We start from the raw sequence: 15,740 nt of genomic DNA on the forward strand, positions 1-15,740 counted from the left end.
AAATAAGATTTCATCATATTTAGTGGGAAGCATATGATGCAATCATATTAGCTATGCTATTAGCTCTCTTTCTTTTTTTTTTATCTTTTATTGATTTAATAATGATCAACTAGACCATAGGACAAGAGGGGCTCAATTTCACAGAATTCCTATCACCAGAGTTCCACATTCCCCCCCCCCAAAAAAAAGCAAAAACAGCAAAAATAGCAAAAGCATTAATAAGGAAAAAGAGGAGAAATGATGGGGTACATAGGGATGGTTTGGTCTTTGTGGAGATATGGTGTGGAAAGGGAAGAAAGAGGGCCAAAGTGAGATGGAGAAGGGAAACCACCTGAAAGGTGTGATTGGAAGCAGGAGGTGGTTCCTTCCTTGAAGGTTTTCATGATTATGGATAGATTAAGATTACTAGAAACCTTATTATTCTAAGATTACTAGAAACCTTCCCACATCATAGCTGACAGCTGTGGTCGAGAGGTTAAGTCAGTGGATGTAAAGCTAGAGGCCTGTGATCAAACCCCAGCAATCTGATGCCTCTAGTCAAAGGTAAGCCGAAATGAAGGTAAGCAGGAGGGGTGTGAAGAGGGAGGGGAGAGAAGAAGGAGTCATATGTACCAGCGGGATGCTCTGGTTCTCTCTCTATCTTGTCTAAATAAATAAATAAATAAATGTTTGAGAAATTACTATGATGATGTACTAATGGAGATAGAAATAAATTCACATCATTTTTTATATCTTTTGGCCTCCAGGGTTATCGCTGCGGCTCAGTGCTGTCACAATGAGTCCACCACTCCTGACAGTCTTTTTTTCCTCTCTCTCTTTTCTTTTCATTTGACAGGACAAAGAGAAATTGAGCGGGGAGGGGAGAGGAAGAGAGACACCTGTAAACCTGTTTCACCAGTCATGAAGCAGGTAGGGGGCAGGGGCTCGAACCCCAGTCCTTGTACAAATCCTTGTGCATAGTACCATGTGTGCTTAACCAGGTGCACCACTGCCTAGCCTCACATCATTTTAAAAAATAAATTGTTTTTTAAAAATACTCTGAGAGGGGCCAGGCACCTCTCACCTTCTATATCTCTCTTTCCCATCTCAATTTCTCTCGTTCCTATGAAATAAAATAGAAAAAAAAAAATAGCCACCACGAGTAATGGTTTCATAGTGCTGGCATGAAGCAGCAGAAATAACCCTAATGGCAAAAATAAATAAGCAACCCCAAGATCAGCAGGCAAGCAAAACTGTTCGGGCTTTTCAGCAATAAACCAGTTAGTGGGGCCAGGCAGTGAGTGGCACACCTTATAGAGTCCACAGATTGTCATGCACAAGAAGCCTGGTTCAAGTTCCTGTTCCCCATCTACGGGGGGGGGGGGGGACCTTCACAAGTACTGATGCCGTGCTGCTGCAGGTGTCTTTCTCTCTCCCTCTCACTTTCTTCCTATCGCTACCCAGTAAACAAATAATAAGCTGGTTAGTGAATGAGTTTTCCCTGCAGTCCTGGGCTTGGCTGAACACAGCATCCTTTTTCTTTGCACCGTAGCCTGAATTTGTTTTCTTTTAGGGGCATGTTTCCAGAAATGCAGGGCCTACTGGTACTGTGCATGGTGATGGCAGCCAGCTGTGCAGCACTACAGACAGCCGAAGCTTTATCAAGGGTCCATGGCAGCTCCTGGCTCGTGGGGGCCACATCCTCACTCACAGCCGCTCTGCTCTGAACCTGTGGCATGCTAAAGGTGAGAGAATATGGCCAAGTGTCCGAAAGACCTCAGGAACTCAAGATGGACCTAGAGAGATCCAGCAATCATGTCTGCTGAGTTGGACCACAAAGTGAGGAGTCCTGAAAATCTCAAGCTGTCTCAGACAGCAAGTAGTCCCTGTTAGGAGAGATTTCTTAAGGGAACTGAGGGAATGTCAACGCTATAAAGACTTCGCAGCCCAAGAAACAGGATAGTGACAAACTCGGGCTCCACAGGCACTTCTCTCAGTGCCCAGAGAAAACCAAAACATATCACAGAAGGAAAGAAATGATGCTGTATTGTTAATCAAGCCAATAAACAAAGTGAGAGAGAGAGAGAGAGGTAGAGAGAGAAAGAAAAAGAGAGAGAGAGAGAGACTGACTTCAGACCCCCACTAAGACACAGTTGACAGCTTGCTGAGGATAATTGTAGACAATTACTGACAATAAAGACCCCATAATTATGGCAAAAATTAGTCTGTATTTACCACAGCAAAGAAGTCAATCAAATCATTGTGCCAGTTATTATCTTGATGGTGAGAACAGGAGGGCTCTGGAGAGCCTTGTCAAGCTGTTGAGAATGTGGACATCTAGACCAGGGATGGAAGGGGAACGAAGCAGTGACATTGGAAGCTCTTTGCTTAGCTAGGATTTAAAAGTTTACATTTCAGTCCTGTCTTATTCAGAATAAAAGTAGATTCTTAGGGAGATAGCTGACCTGTTAGTGTTCTAGATTTGCATGCAAAAGGCTGCCAGTCCCATCCCCAGCAGAACACAATTATAAAAGATGGTCTTGCTTCTCTCTCTCTTCCTATCCCTCACCTAGAATTCCACAGAAAGAAAGAAAATAGATCTGTGAATATAAGCAAGTAAATGCTGCTTCCCTCTCACATTTGCCTGTTCATGTCACACTGTTTGGGAATTGCTTTGCTTTCAGATTCTCTCTGCAACTGTGATTTGGGTTTTCCTGGGCTAGTCCACCCTTCCTCCCTCCCTTCCTTCCTCCCTCCCTTCCTTCCTCTTTCCCCCCTTCTTTCCTTCCTCCCTCCCTTCCCTTCCTTCCTTCCTTCCTTCCTTCCTTCCTTCCTTCCTTCCTTCCTTTCTTCCTTCCTTCCTTCCTTTCTTGAGGCAGAGATTCCTCTTCACCAAATACTGTGCATCCATGGTTAGAGTGCTTGTTAGAAGCGAGCTGTCTGGGAGTCAGGCAGTAGCGCAGCGGTTTAAGTGTGCAGGTGGCACAAAGCACAAGGATCAGCATAGGGATCCTGGTTCGAGCCCCCCAGCTCCCCACCTGCAGGAAAGTCGCTTCACAAGCAGTGAAGCAGGTCTGCAGGTGTCTGTCTTTCTCTCCCCCTCTCTGTCTTCCCCTCCTCTCTCCATTTCTTTCTGTCTTATCCAACAATGATGACATAAATAATAACTACAAGAAAACAACAAGGGCAACAAAATGGAATAAGTAAATAAGTAAAAATTTCCTTATTAAAAAAAAAAAAAAGAAGTGGGCTGTCTTTGTGTTTGCAAGCCTGCTTCCTAGCTCTGGAGTGAAGAATCCAGTCTGAGGAGCAGCTCTGAAATCCTATGGAAGATGAGAAATAAATTGGAAAGTCAGAGCAGTCTTTACAATATAAATCCCTTGGTATTAGGGGGAATTGTTCCCCACATGCTTAAAGGTTCATCACACAAACTCAACAAAGAATTGAGGAGAAATTAAAACTGCAGGAATTTTAAACTTTATTCAGGAAAATTGAGAACACTCACATGTTGGAGTAAACGCAGGCCAAGAAAGAGAGAGAGAGAGCCTGAAAGCCCTTTCCTCACAGGATGGCAGGCCCGCCCTAGGCAGAGAGTGAGCCAGCCATGCACATGGGTCTAACTTATAAACATCCAAGCCCTGCCTTCACCTCCTTTCTAAGCCACACCCACACCTGTTACCACTCCTTTTCCTGTGTAGCAATTTCCTTCCCCCAGGCACACATGCCTTCCCTGGAACTGTCACATCATCCATGTGGTGCCTGAACTTGAACCTGGGTCACACATACAGCAAGGCATGCCCTCTACCTCATGAGCCATTTCTCTAGACCCTTCAAGAAACATCTTTATTTATATAAAATGGAAATACTGACAAGACCATAGGATAAGAGAGGTACAGTTCCCACCACCAGAAGTCCATATTTAATCCCTTCCCTTGAAAGCTTTCCTATGCTTTATCCTTCTGGGAGCATGGACCCAGGATCATTATGGGGTGCAGAAGGTGGAAGGTCTGGCTTCTGTAATTGCTTCCCCACTGCACATGGGCGTTGGCAGGTTGTTCCATACTCCCAACCTGTCTCTCTCTTTCCCTAGTAGGGGAGGGATCTGGAGAGGTGGGGCTCCAGGACATATTGATGGGGTTCTCTGCCCAAGGAAGTCCGGTTGGCATAATGGTAGCATCTGGAACCTGGTGGCTGAAAAAGACTTAAGATATAAAGCAGAACAAATTGTTGACTAATCATGAACCTAAAGGCAAGAACATTGCAGATGAATATTTTATGGTCTTTGTTTTGGGAAAAGCTAGTTGGTCTATATCAGGTTTATTCCAAGAGGCCACTGACTTTACTAGTTCTTGCCTGAGCTTGACATCGGATATGCAGGTGGACCCAGGTTATTGTCTGGAGAGATGGTCACACAGTTGGACAAAACAACTTTTCTGGGAAGATATATGGAGCTGAATCACGAGCACCCTCCACAGACACAGGGAACTGGGACTAGAATTGTGTGGACCTGGGTTTCAACCATAACAACTGCACAGGGCCTTGGTGATGAGATGTCAGGTGGTTGCACTAAGTGAGCTTCTGATCATTCTGTCCAAAGAAATTCTCACAACATTAAGAGTAGAATATCCTAAACTGGGGCCAGGAAGGGGTGCACCTGGTAAAGTGCATATATTATAGCATGCAAGAACCAGGGTTCAAGCCCCTGGTCCCCACCAGCATAAGGGAGGGGGAAGTTTCACAAGCTGTCAAGCAGTGCTGCAGGTGTCTCTCCCCCTTTTCAAAAAGTTTTTTGTTAACTTTCTTTAATTTGATAGGACAGAGAGAAATTGAGAGAGAAGGGGACATAGCAGCTTACTGGGGCTACTTCCCAGTTCCCTTCCCTGGGGTTCTAGACTGACTTCTACATGGAAGAATCACAAAAAGAGATAGTTATGTTTCAGGGAGCAATTATTGGGAAAAAGTAAGGACAGAAAAAGAGAGAAAAGTACAAGCTGCTCCCCAGAGACCCACCCTACTAGGGAAAGAGAGAGACAGGCTGGGATTATGGACTGACCAGTCAATGCCCATGTTCAGCGGGGAAGCAATTACAGAAGCCAGACCTTCCACCTGCATCCCACAATGACCTTGGGTCCATACTTCCAGAGGGTTAAAGAATAGGAAAACTATCAGGGGAGGGGATGGGATATAGAGATCTGGTGGTGGGAATTGTGTGGATTTGTACCCCTCCTATCCTACAGTTTTGTTAATGTCTCCTTTTTAAAAATAAATAAATACATAAATAAATATTTATCTTTAAAAAAAAAGTACAAGCCACGTAGGCATGTGGATGTCCCCTGAGAGAGAGGGAGAGAGAGAGAGAGGAGACAGAGACATAAGGCCCTGAGTTTTCTGGTCTTCCCAGCTTCCTAGTCCCCTCAGAAGAAGGACAGGACCCTCAGGGGATAAGCATCAGCCTTTGTCTCCAGAGGTCACATCTGCCTCCATCTGCATGTTGTGGCCTTTGCAGTCAGGAAAGGAGGAACCTGGGGCAGGAGATGCAGACACACTGGGCTGCTGGCCCTGCCTCTGGGCCTTCTGACTACCTGTAGGGAGCAGGGAGATAGGTTACTTTCTTTCAGCTGTCCTCAATCAAAATAATGACATTTAATTGGATTGGCTATGCTTTCTACCACGTGAATCTCATTCTGTGCAATGATAAATCAAAGAGCAGATAGCAGAACAGACTGCAGCCTCTATGCGGAAGAACTCTGTCCCTGTGCTCTGATTTTGTGCTCCAAGTTGCAGAGGGCCTCTGTGAGACTTTTTTTAAAAGACTCTTTTCCTCTTTTCACTAAACTTGCTAGATCTAGAGTTGTGTGTGGAGAGCTAACTGGGACTTAGCGATTCTCCCATCTCCAAGTCCTTATTGAAGTGCAAAAATGTGCCTAGGAGGACCTTTGACAATCTGATGAATGTTCTGAGAGATTTATTCCCAAAAAATATACATGTGCAAGTATATAAGTAGATGCAAAGTGTATGTAAAATGCCAGAAAACTGACATCTGATGAACTCCAGAAGTTTTCATTCTGACATCTTATCTGTTGAATACTGTCTTCAGTATTCTACTGTAGCAGGCTTATTTGAAAATTACAATTTGCATATTATTACTTTTCTATTATAATTCAATATAAACCACAGGAAGTGAACTATTGTTATTTTCTTAGAGTATATATTTGTGGCTTCTTGTACATTTACAAAATTGCTGAATTCTTCTCCCCCGCCTCCCCTTCTTTCCCCTTCTTCTTCTCCATCTTCTTCTTCTTCTTCTTCTTCTTCTTCTTCTTCTTCTTCTTCTTCTTCTTCTTCTTCTTCTTCTCTCCCTCTCCCTCCCCCTCTCCCTCTCCCTCTCTCTCTCTCTTGCTCTCGCTCTCTCTCTCTCTTTACCATTTTGTGCTAACAGAAGTTGGGAACACTATTTTCTCTGCCAACACTAGACATTATGCTTATTTTTTCACCTCTGTCACCTCTGTGGGAATCCATCAGGTTCTGTTTCTTTACGATTTAATCTGGTTGTTGTATTCTTGCATCAGGCTTCTGTGTCTCATACCTGAACTTGTCACCATTTCCATAAAACCCTGGGGGGGGGGGGGGGACTGTAGCCTGAAGTCCAGGATAAAGTCCTGGCTCAGGTGTTTCCTCTCTGCACTGCTTCTGCTTCCTCTGCAGCACATATTTCCTCGTTTCCACACTAGGGGGAAGTGTTTGCTCAGAAATGTGAAGATTTGCGAGCCAGCTAGGAGGTTGGTTGCAGGGCTGCAACCATTTCTGTCTTCTGTCTAAGCTGGGCTTGGAACAGAGACAGAGAGACAGGGTGGTGGTGGTGGTGGTGGGTGGTGGTGGTACAGAGGGCTTATGAAAGCCCGATGAAGACTTACTTCTGCCCAATCTGGAAGACTTGGTCTCAAATCTGTCTTGTGTGTCTGAGTTTTCAAGTTTCTTTTCCCAGATCAACAGCAGCACCTGAACTTTCTTAGAAATGTAAATTCTTTGGGTGGACCAGACTTCCAGCCCCAGGGGACCTTTTTAGCTAAGGGGATTTAAGGTGATTATGCAAGACTATTTAACTCTTAGGCACTGAAACCCCCCAAGCCTATGTGATTGTAAAAAGAACGCTTTGTTTGCAATATTTAACAATTCTGCTTCCACCTACTAACCTTTCTAGAAGCAAACTGTTTTCCTTCAAATGACACCTTGTTTTCCACTGCAGAATTCTCTGTGAAATCACTCCTTTGTCTCAGTCAACAGCTTCACCAAAGTGTCTAATTAACGTGTCACAGCTCCTTACCTATGGCTGCAGGGTTGACAGATCTAAACTTGTGTTTCTCTTTACTGATGAGTTACAGCTATCATATTTAGGAGGTGCATATTGATAAACCAGAAATGGCTTATCCTTATACCTGGTGAGGGTGCTGGGAACACCTGGGCATACATCTTCAGAAACTCCACTTTTTTTTTTTTTTTTTTTTTTTTGCCTCCAGGTTTATCGCTAAATGCCTGCACTATGAATCCACTGCTCCTGGAGGCCATCTTTTTCCCCATTGTTGTTGCTGCTGTTGTTGGATAGGACAGAGAGAAATTGAGAGAGGAGGGGAAGACAGGAAGGGGGAGAGAAAGATAGACACCTGCAGACCTGCTTCACCGCTTGAGAGGCGACCCCCGTGTGGGTAGGGAGCTGGGGGCTCGAACCAGGTTTCTTACACTGGTTCTGCACTGTGTACTATGTGTGCTTAACCCTGTGCAGACTGCCTGGCCCTCACCCCTCGTTGTTCTTATACAAATTACTTTCAACTGAAAAATAAAGTTTCGGGAATCACTCCTCTCCTTTTTATCTAGATTAGATGAACTTTAAAAGCCAAGTCTTTGATCTAATTGCAAATTGGCTTTAGCACTTGCGCATGCCCAGTTTCCCACTCAAATTCCCACATTCCCTGGGGGGCACCTGTTAGAGGCAGTAACTCTAGAATAGTTATAAGTATAGTTGCTTTTTGAGTTTGAGTTTTAAGAATAGTTTAAATATAGTTGCTTTTTGCCCTCCTGCCCAGTGAGGTGGAAAATTCCTTGCCCTTTTCCCCTCAACAGAACCTAATCAGTGAAGGCCATCAATTATTTTGAATGACCCTGCAGCGGACAGGCCTCCTCATGACCTCTGCATAAGATTACCAGATAGTTAAAAACAGATGGCCTGATAAAATTGCAAACAGATGGCCCGGTGGTCCCAACAGAGAAAAAAATGTGGTGACCCCCACTTTGGCCAGGACCTATTGGTCTGGTGTGATGTTTAAAACTAGCCCATGCTTTGCTCTGAATAGATCAGGCTTTTGCTAAGTTTGAAATGATTGGATATAAGGTGATGTGTTCCCCCTCCCTGAGTGTAGTCTGAATTCCTATAAATTGTATGGTTTGAGCTTTGTTCAGGGTCGAGCTTGGTAGACTAACACCAGTCACCATCTCGGCCCGGATTGCAATTCGTGAATAAACATCTTTTGCTTCCTTGCAGTGGATGGTGGTTTGATTTCGCTCTTTAACAGCACCCTCCCCTTACACACCCCCTCTCAGTAAACCTGGGGACTTAGAATTAATTCAACAAAAAGGCATCAGGCAGGTAAGCAAAGGGAAACTACTGGACAATAAGCAGTTGTCCATGATGTCTTTTTGTTGGAGGGCAGTTTAGGGAAAGCAGCAACCTCCCTGCACCCTGCACCCTGCACCCTGCACCCTGCACCCTGCACCCTGCAGGCAGCCAGGAGAAGGCCCAGAGGCAGGGCCAACAGCATATCCTGCTCCAGCTCCCTCCCTCCCTCCGTGACTGTAAAGGTCACAACATGTAGATGGAGGCAGATTACACACCTGGAGACAAAGGCTGAAGCTCATCCCCTGAGGGTCCTGCCCTTCGAAGGAACTAGAAAGCTGGGAAGGCCAGGAATCCCTGGGCATTTGTCTCTCTTCTCTTAGACTTTGAGTTATTTATCAAATCATTTGGTTTGTGACAAGCCCATACATTGAGGTTTTTCCTGGTGCCCCTTCAAATTAGCTACACCTCAAAGAAAAATTAAGAAATACTTTTTATGGTAAATATAGAAATCAGTCCTAAGTTTCTACTAGAAGGAAAAAAAAAAGCTGAACTAAACAATGGTGTTTCCCCATTATAAGTATTCTGACAAGATTATTTTATATCGCTTTGTTAAGATGTGAAGAACACTGGTGATCCCTTCAAAATCAGAAAAGATTTCTATAATGCACAAAAGGGCTTAATGACAGTTGACACTGATTTTGAGACCACAGTTTAGAAGTGAAAAAGAAGTGTAAACAAATCTCGAAGTAACGCATACATAATGCATGTTTAGATCTTGAAAATTGCCTTCAACAAAAACGCACCTTGAATACAATATGCATCCACACTTTTTAAAATATATATACTTTTAAAACACTTCCATCTAGTGGTTATGTTCTTTAATTACATCTTTTATTAAAAGGAATCTGATTCACTTGGGGGCCAAGCCTCAGAATGGTAGCATATAGGGGACTGCTGGCAACTGCCACCCTACCCCCCACCCCCAACCCCCAACCCCCATCCCAGGAATCCACATCTCAGCCTCCATGGGCTAAAGAGCCCTGCAGGAGGTCTTGGGTCTCCAGCTGTGGATGTGGCTGAGAGCAGCAGGGAGTACAGTGAGATCCTGGAAACAGGGACCCTTTGTTGTGCCATGTCTGCACAAACAGGACATGGGAATTGAGGCACCAGGATATGGCACAAATACTTGGCAAGAGGGAACTTGAGCACAAAAGCTGGGTACTGTGGGAGGAGTTTGGGTAAGGGAACCAAACCTGGCACTTCCCACTGGCCAATAGGAGGCTGACCCAGGTGTAAGGTTGAAGAGGAGAGGGTCTAGTGCAAAATTCACTTGAAATAATTCCAAGGTAGGGGACCAGGTGGTGGCGCACCTGGTTGAGCACACATGTTGCAGTGCACAAGGACCGGGGTTCGAGCCTCTGGTCCCCACCTGCAGAAGGAAAGCTTTGCAAGTGGTGAAGCAGGGCTGCAGGTGTCTCTCTTTCTCTCTCCCTCTCTATCTCCCCTACCCTCTCGATTTCTGACTGTCTTTATCCAATAAATAAAGATAATTTTTAAAAAATTTTTGAAAAGAATTCCAAGGTAATAGGTGTGATAGGTATGCGATTTACAAATCTTCCTTTAATATGTTATGAGGTAGGATTCATGCAGAAGTGACCTAGAGAGAAGAGAAAGCTCAGAGACAGTTTCCCAAGAAAAGTTTCAAAAGCGCCCCCCCCCCATGTATAATTCTCTCCTCCTAAACTCTTATACACATCACACCTGAGTCAGTATCCTATTGGCCAGCAGGGAGCATCAGGTGTGGTCACCTTATCCAAACTGTCCCCAGGGTGTATCTTTCTGAGCCTCAGTTCTCACTTTCCATGTGCTCCTGAACTGTCCTTATGCCCCATCCACATGTGCAAACTTGGTGCGACAAAGTGTCTGTGCTATCCAGGGTTTCTCCTGTCCTGCCTGCCTCTTCTCTTGGTGACTACACCTTCACTTGTTTATTTCAGTGTACCTAGTTTGTTGTAACTTGTATTTATTTCTTGGATAGAGAGAGAGAAATCCAGAGGAAAGGGGAAGGTAGGGAGGGAGGGAAACAGTGCTTCCTCACCACTTCTGAAGCTGTAAAACTGGAAATTGGTAAGCAAAGACAGGATACCTTGGGGTTGCTGGAAAAGAGTTTATTAATGGCATGCCAGGCCCAGAATAAGCTAATGCCAAAAACTTCTGGGCCCTGATGTTCAGTAAGATTTTCCCTTTTAAAGTGTGAACCAAGCTGCCAACGCCCATGCTCAGAAGGGAAGCAATTACAGAAGCCAGACCTTCCACCTTCTGCATCCCACAGTGACCCTGGGTCCATGATCCCAGAGGGATAAAGAACAGGAAAGCTTCCAATGGAGGAGATGGGATACAGAACTCTAGTGATGGGAATTGTATGGAATTGTACCCCTCTTATCCTATGTGCTTGTTGATATTTTTTATTTTATAAGTAAATTTTAAAAACTCGAAAATATATAGTTCTACTAAACTCAGCTCATCTAAGAGAAAGCTGACTCTTCTATGTCTTAGATGAAACATTTGGGAAATGGAGGCTATTTGGATCAGCCAGGGTCCCCCGGGAGCTGCCAAGATGGTTGTGGGGCGACCTAGATGGATAACATAATGGTTATACAATGGTATTTTCCTGTCTGTGGTTCCAAAATCCAGGAGCATTATACACTAAAGGTAGGCATTGAATTTGGGATTTTGGGACCTCAGACAGAAAAGTACCATTGCATAACCTGGGGAGCCGCCAGGGTCCCCCAGGAGCCGCCAGAATGGTTGTGGGGCTACAGAGATGGATATCACAATGGTTATGCAATGGTACTTTCCTGTCTGAAGTTCCAAAATCCCAAAATCAATGCTTACCTTCAGTCAGGTGTGGGGGGAAAAATGCTATGTATGGTGTATAATGCTCCTGGAGATTGACCTCCAGTTTTTGACCCCCAGGCATATAAGTCTTTTTCCTTTCTTATTTCCTTTTTTTTTTTTTTAGCCTGCAGTGTAATCACTGGTACTTGGTGCCTGCACTATGCATCTACTGATCTTTGTGGTTTGACTGCTAATTCCAATGGAGGGTGGTAAAGCCAGCACTCCCCCAGCTGCGAGGGTCACTGGGAGCCGCCAGAGTGGTTGTGGGGCTACAGAGATGGATATCATAATGGTTATGCAATGGTATTTTCCTGTCCAAGGTTCCAAAATCCCAAATTCAATGCCTACCTTCAGTCAGATCTGGGGGGAAAAATGCTATGTATGGTGTAAGATGCTCCTGGAGATTGACCTCGGGTTTTTGACCCCCAAGCATATGTCTTTTTCCTTTTTTATTTCCTTTTATTTTTTTGCCTCCAGTGTTATCGCTGGTACTTGGTGCCTGCACTATGAATCCACTGATATTTGTAGTCATTTTTTTATTTTAATTTTTTTGATAAGACATAGGGAAATTGAGTGGGGAGGGGAAGATAGAGAAAGATAAGCAGCTGAAGACCTGGCTTCAGCACTAATGTAGGAAATTCCGTGCAGGTGAGCAAATGCAGGCTAGAACTGGGATCCTTACATGGGACCCTGCACTTCCCTGTGCCACCACCTAGCAATAAAAAACCTTTGTTCATAATCATTATGGTATTCCCCTCCCCCACCTCCATCTAAGGTGGGTTTTTTTTTTTTCTTGTATTTACTGTTTATTCATGGAAGGAAAAGGGAAGGAGAGAGAACCAGATCATCACTCTTGCAATTGTGATGCTAAACATTATTTTCGGGACCTCATGTTTGTGAGTTCAAAGCTTTATCCAATGACTCAGCCCCTGGGCCACCATAGAACAGGCATTTTTTTCTTTGTTGGTGTGAAAAATTACATTTCAGAGGCAGGGGCAGATGACATAAAGGTTATGCAAAGAGACTCATGCCTGAGGCACCAGGAGGTCCCTCAGGTCTGCAGGCTAGATTAGCTATCAACAGGCAAGGGGGTGTGACCAGGTGGATAGACATCATAATGGTTGTGCACAGGATCTTTTCTGTCTGAGCTTCCAAAATCCCAAATTCAATCCCTACCTACCACAAGAGCTGCGTAAAAAAAATATGTTTGCTGTGGCTTCTGATGGTGCTGGGGATTGAACCTCTGGTGTTGGAGCCTCAGGCATGAAAATATTTTCACATTTTTGCCTCCAAGATTATCACTGAGTGTTGGTATGTTCCCTTCCCCCCAACCTCTGAGAAGAATTGGTTTGCCCCTTGCTAGTTTCGTGCCCCACTTTCTCCCCGCCCCCTATGCTAAGGACGGGCAGAGTCCCAGCAGCAGCAGCGGAGAGAGGATGATGGAGAAAAGCACATGGTGTGGTGATTTGCCCGTTCGTGAATAAAGATTAAACTGCGTTCTCAGCCCAGCAGTGTGTCTCTGGTCATCTCTGTTAACCGCCCGTGAAGCCAGCCTGGATAAAACAACATATGGCGCCTACAACGTGGGACCGGACCTGCGCATCTCTCAGATAAGTGAAGACAATTTGGCTACCTATGCACTATGGCCTTCTCTTCTGCTTGTGAAGAGATCTCCAAAGTTCTCTGCCCTTTCTTCACGAGACTGTTTTGCTGTTTCTGGAACATTTATCTCTGGACCACTCTGTGGTTTCTGCCCAACGCCAGCCCGCAGGAGCCCAACGCCAGCCCGCAGGAGCCGACTTTCTGCCGTGTGGCACATGGCACTGGGCGTGGGCTCCCTCCACACTGCTCGGCCACTGTGAGCAGGGCAGCAGACATGGCAGGGCCATGGGGCAGGGCCGCGGCAGCCTATCATGGCCGCCACCCCGGGGCACCTCTGCCCGCGCCTTCTGCACTGCTGGCCTGCCCGCCCTCCTGCTATGAAGTCTGGACAGATCCCGGAACACCTGGAGACCGTGGGCTCCCTGCCGAAACTGGGCCCCCTGGCCGAGATCTCCAACTTGGGTCTGAAGGCAGACGAGCTAAAATACACAGAGATTCGTCCAGAGATCGCAACCTGCAATTCCTAGAAGTGAAGCTGCCTAAGAGGCCACCGCTGGACAACGCACTCCCAGAACGGCTAAGACAGTATAGATCTAAATTCATGTTTAAAATGACATGTCTTTGTAACAAAAGTTTCTCTCCTTGTATATTGAAGACCATGTGTATGTGTGTGTTTAAAGTTTGGTAATATTAACTTTAAGGTTAAGAATATAACTTTAAGGCTAAATTCTTACCAGGCAAAGTTAAATGAAAAAGGTTTTCAACGTAATTCTCATAAAGATAAAATTAACTTACATTTAAAGTCTGAGGTAAAAATTAGTTAACAATCAATATATTTTAAGTTGGTCAAAACAAAACCTGTGCACACCTAGGGTGTGTCTCTATCTTAAATGGGTGTAACAAAAGGTTAAACAGACTTGTTGATATGTAAAACTCTCGATTACCTTCCCTATTAGAAATGGTAGATTACACAATGGCTATGCTAATGATACTCATGCCTGAGGTTTTCTTTCCTTGATTCTCATGTTTACCTTTTCACATTCTATTGTTTAAACTTTAACCAACCTTAAAATCATTCTAAAAAAGACTTCTAATTGTAATAGTTATCAATTGTGATAAACTTCTAACCTGTTACAAGTTTGTTTCATAGTAAGTAAATTGCAGCTGTCAAGTTCTCTACAGAAAAGCAGAATTCCGGCAGCGGACCTTCCTCATACAACGCTCCAACCCCTGGCATTCTTCCGTGGACATCTGCTTTTGACTGGTACTCCTATTGGACTCACTGGTACACCCTTAGACACTTTGCACAAAAGTGCAAAAGTGCTGCTATATTTCTCAAACACTGGCTGCAGCCAGCTGCCTTTGGGACTCTAGGCCGTTCCCCACCCCCATGCTAGAAAATGCCCGTCGAGGCAAGTACGCCCCCCAGAGGCAGGAAATGTTTTTTTAAGCTGATAAAGTTTTGCCACAGAGGCAAAAAAAAATGGCCCCCTCAGGCCCTCCCTTGGCAGCACACTGGTTCTTGTTACTTGCTTACATGTTTCTCCATGTTTGTGCCAGTTTCTTTTTTGAAAATGCCTGTACGATATAGGTTTCTGTTCACCCCACACCCCTGATACTGTGGTCATTTAGTTAAAAACAGAAGGGGGAATTGTTGGTATATTCCCTTCCCCCTGACCTCTGAGAAGAATTGGTTTGCCCCTTGCTAGTTTCGTGCCCTGCTTTCTCCCTGCCCCCTATGCTAAGGACGGGCAGAGTCCCAGCAGCAGCAGCGGAGAGAGGATGATGGAGAAAAGCACATGGTGTGGTGATTTGCCCGTTCGTGAATAAAGATTAAACTGTCTTCTCAGCCCAGCCGTGTGTCTCTGGTCATCTCTGTTACCTGCCCGTGAAGCCAGCCCGGATAAAACAACAACTGAGGCTAGGTGCCTGCACTTTAAATTCACTGCTTCTTGCTCTTTCTTTCTTTCTTTCTTTCTTTCTTTCTTTCTTCCTTCCTTCCTTCCTTCCTTCCTTCCTTCCTTCCTTTTTTTTCTGATAGGACAGAGGGAAATTGAGAAAGGAGGGGAAGATAGAGAGGGAGAGAGAATGATAAACAGATGAAGACTACTTCACTAGTGAAGAGAATGCCCTGCAGGTGAGTAAATGGGGGCTTTAACTAGCATTCAAAGCTTTATCCCATGAGTCACCTCCTGGGCCACCATAGAAGGGGCATTTTTATCTTTGCTAGTATGAAAAATGACATTTCAGAGGCAGGGGTAGATGACATAATTAATAGTTATGCAAAGAGACTCTCATGCCTGAGGCTCCAAAGTCCCACATTCAATCCCTTGCAGTACCATCAATCAGAGCTGAGCAATGCTTTGGTTAAAAAGTAATACTAGGGGGCTTGGCAGTGACTTGTAAAGTTCATATGTCACAAAGCTCAAGAACCATCTTAAAGACCTTGGGCAGCTTAAAGACCTGGGGTGGGGGTGGTGAGGGGGCACCTGGCTGCACATCTGCAGGGGAGTGGCTTCACAAGCAGTGAAGCAGGTCTGCAGGTGTCTATCATTCTCTCTCCCTCTCTGTCTTCCCCTCCTCTCTCAATTTCTCTCTGTCCTAATCAACAACAATGACAATAACAACAACAGTGATAAATGAATTGTGT

This window comes from Erinaceus europaeus, chromosome 21 (assembly GCF_950295315.1).
Source record: "Erinaceus europaeus chromosome 21, mEriEur2.1, whole genome shotgun sequence".
In the NCBI taxonomy this organism is placed as follows: domain Eukaryota; kingdom Metazoa; phylum Chordata; class Mammalia; order Eulipotyphla; family Erinaceidae; genus Erinaceus; species Erinaceus europaeus.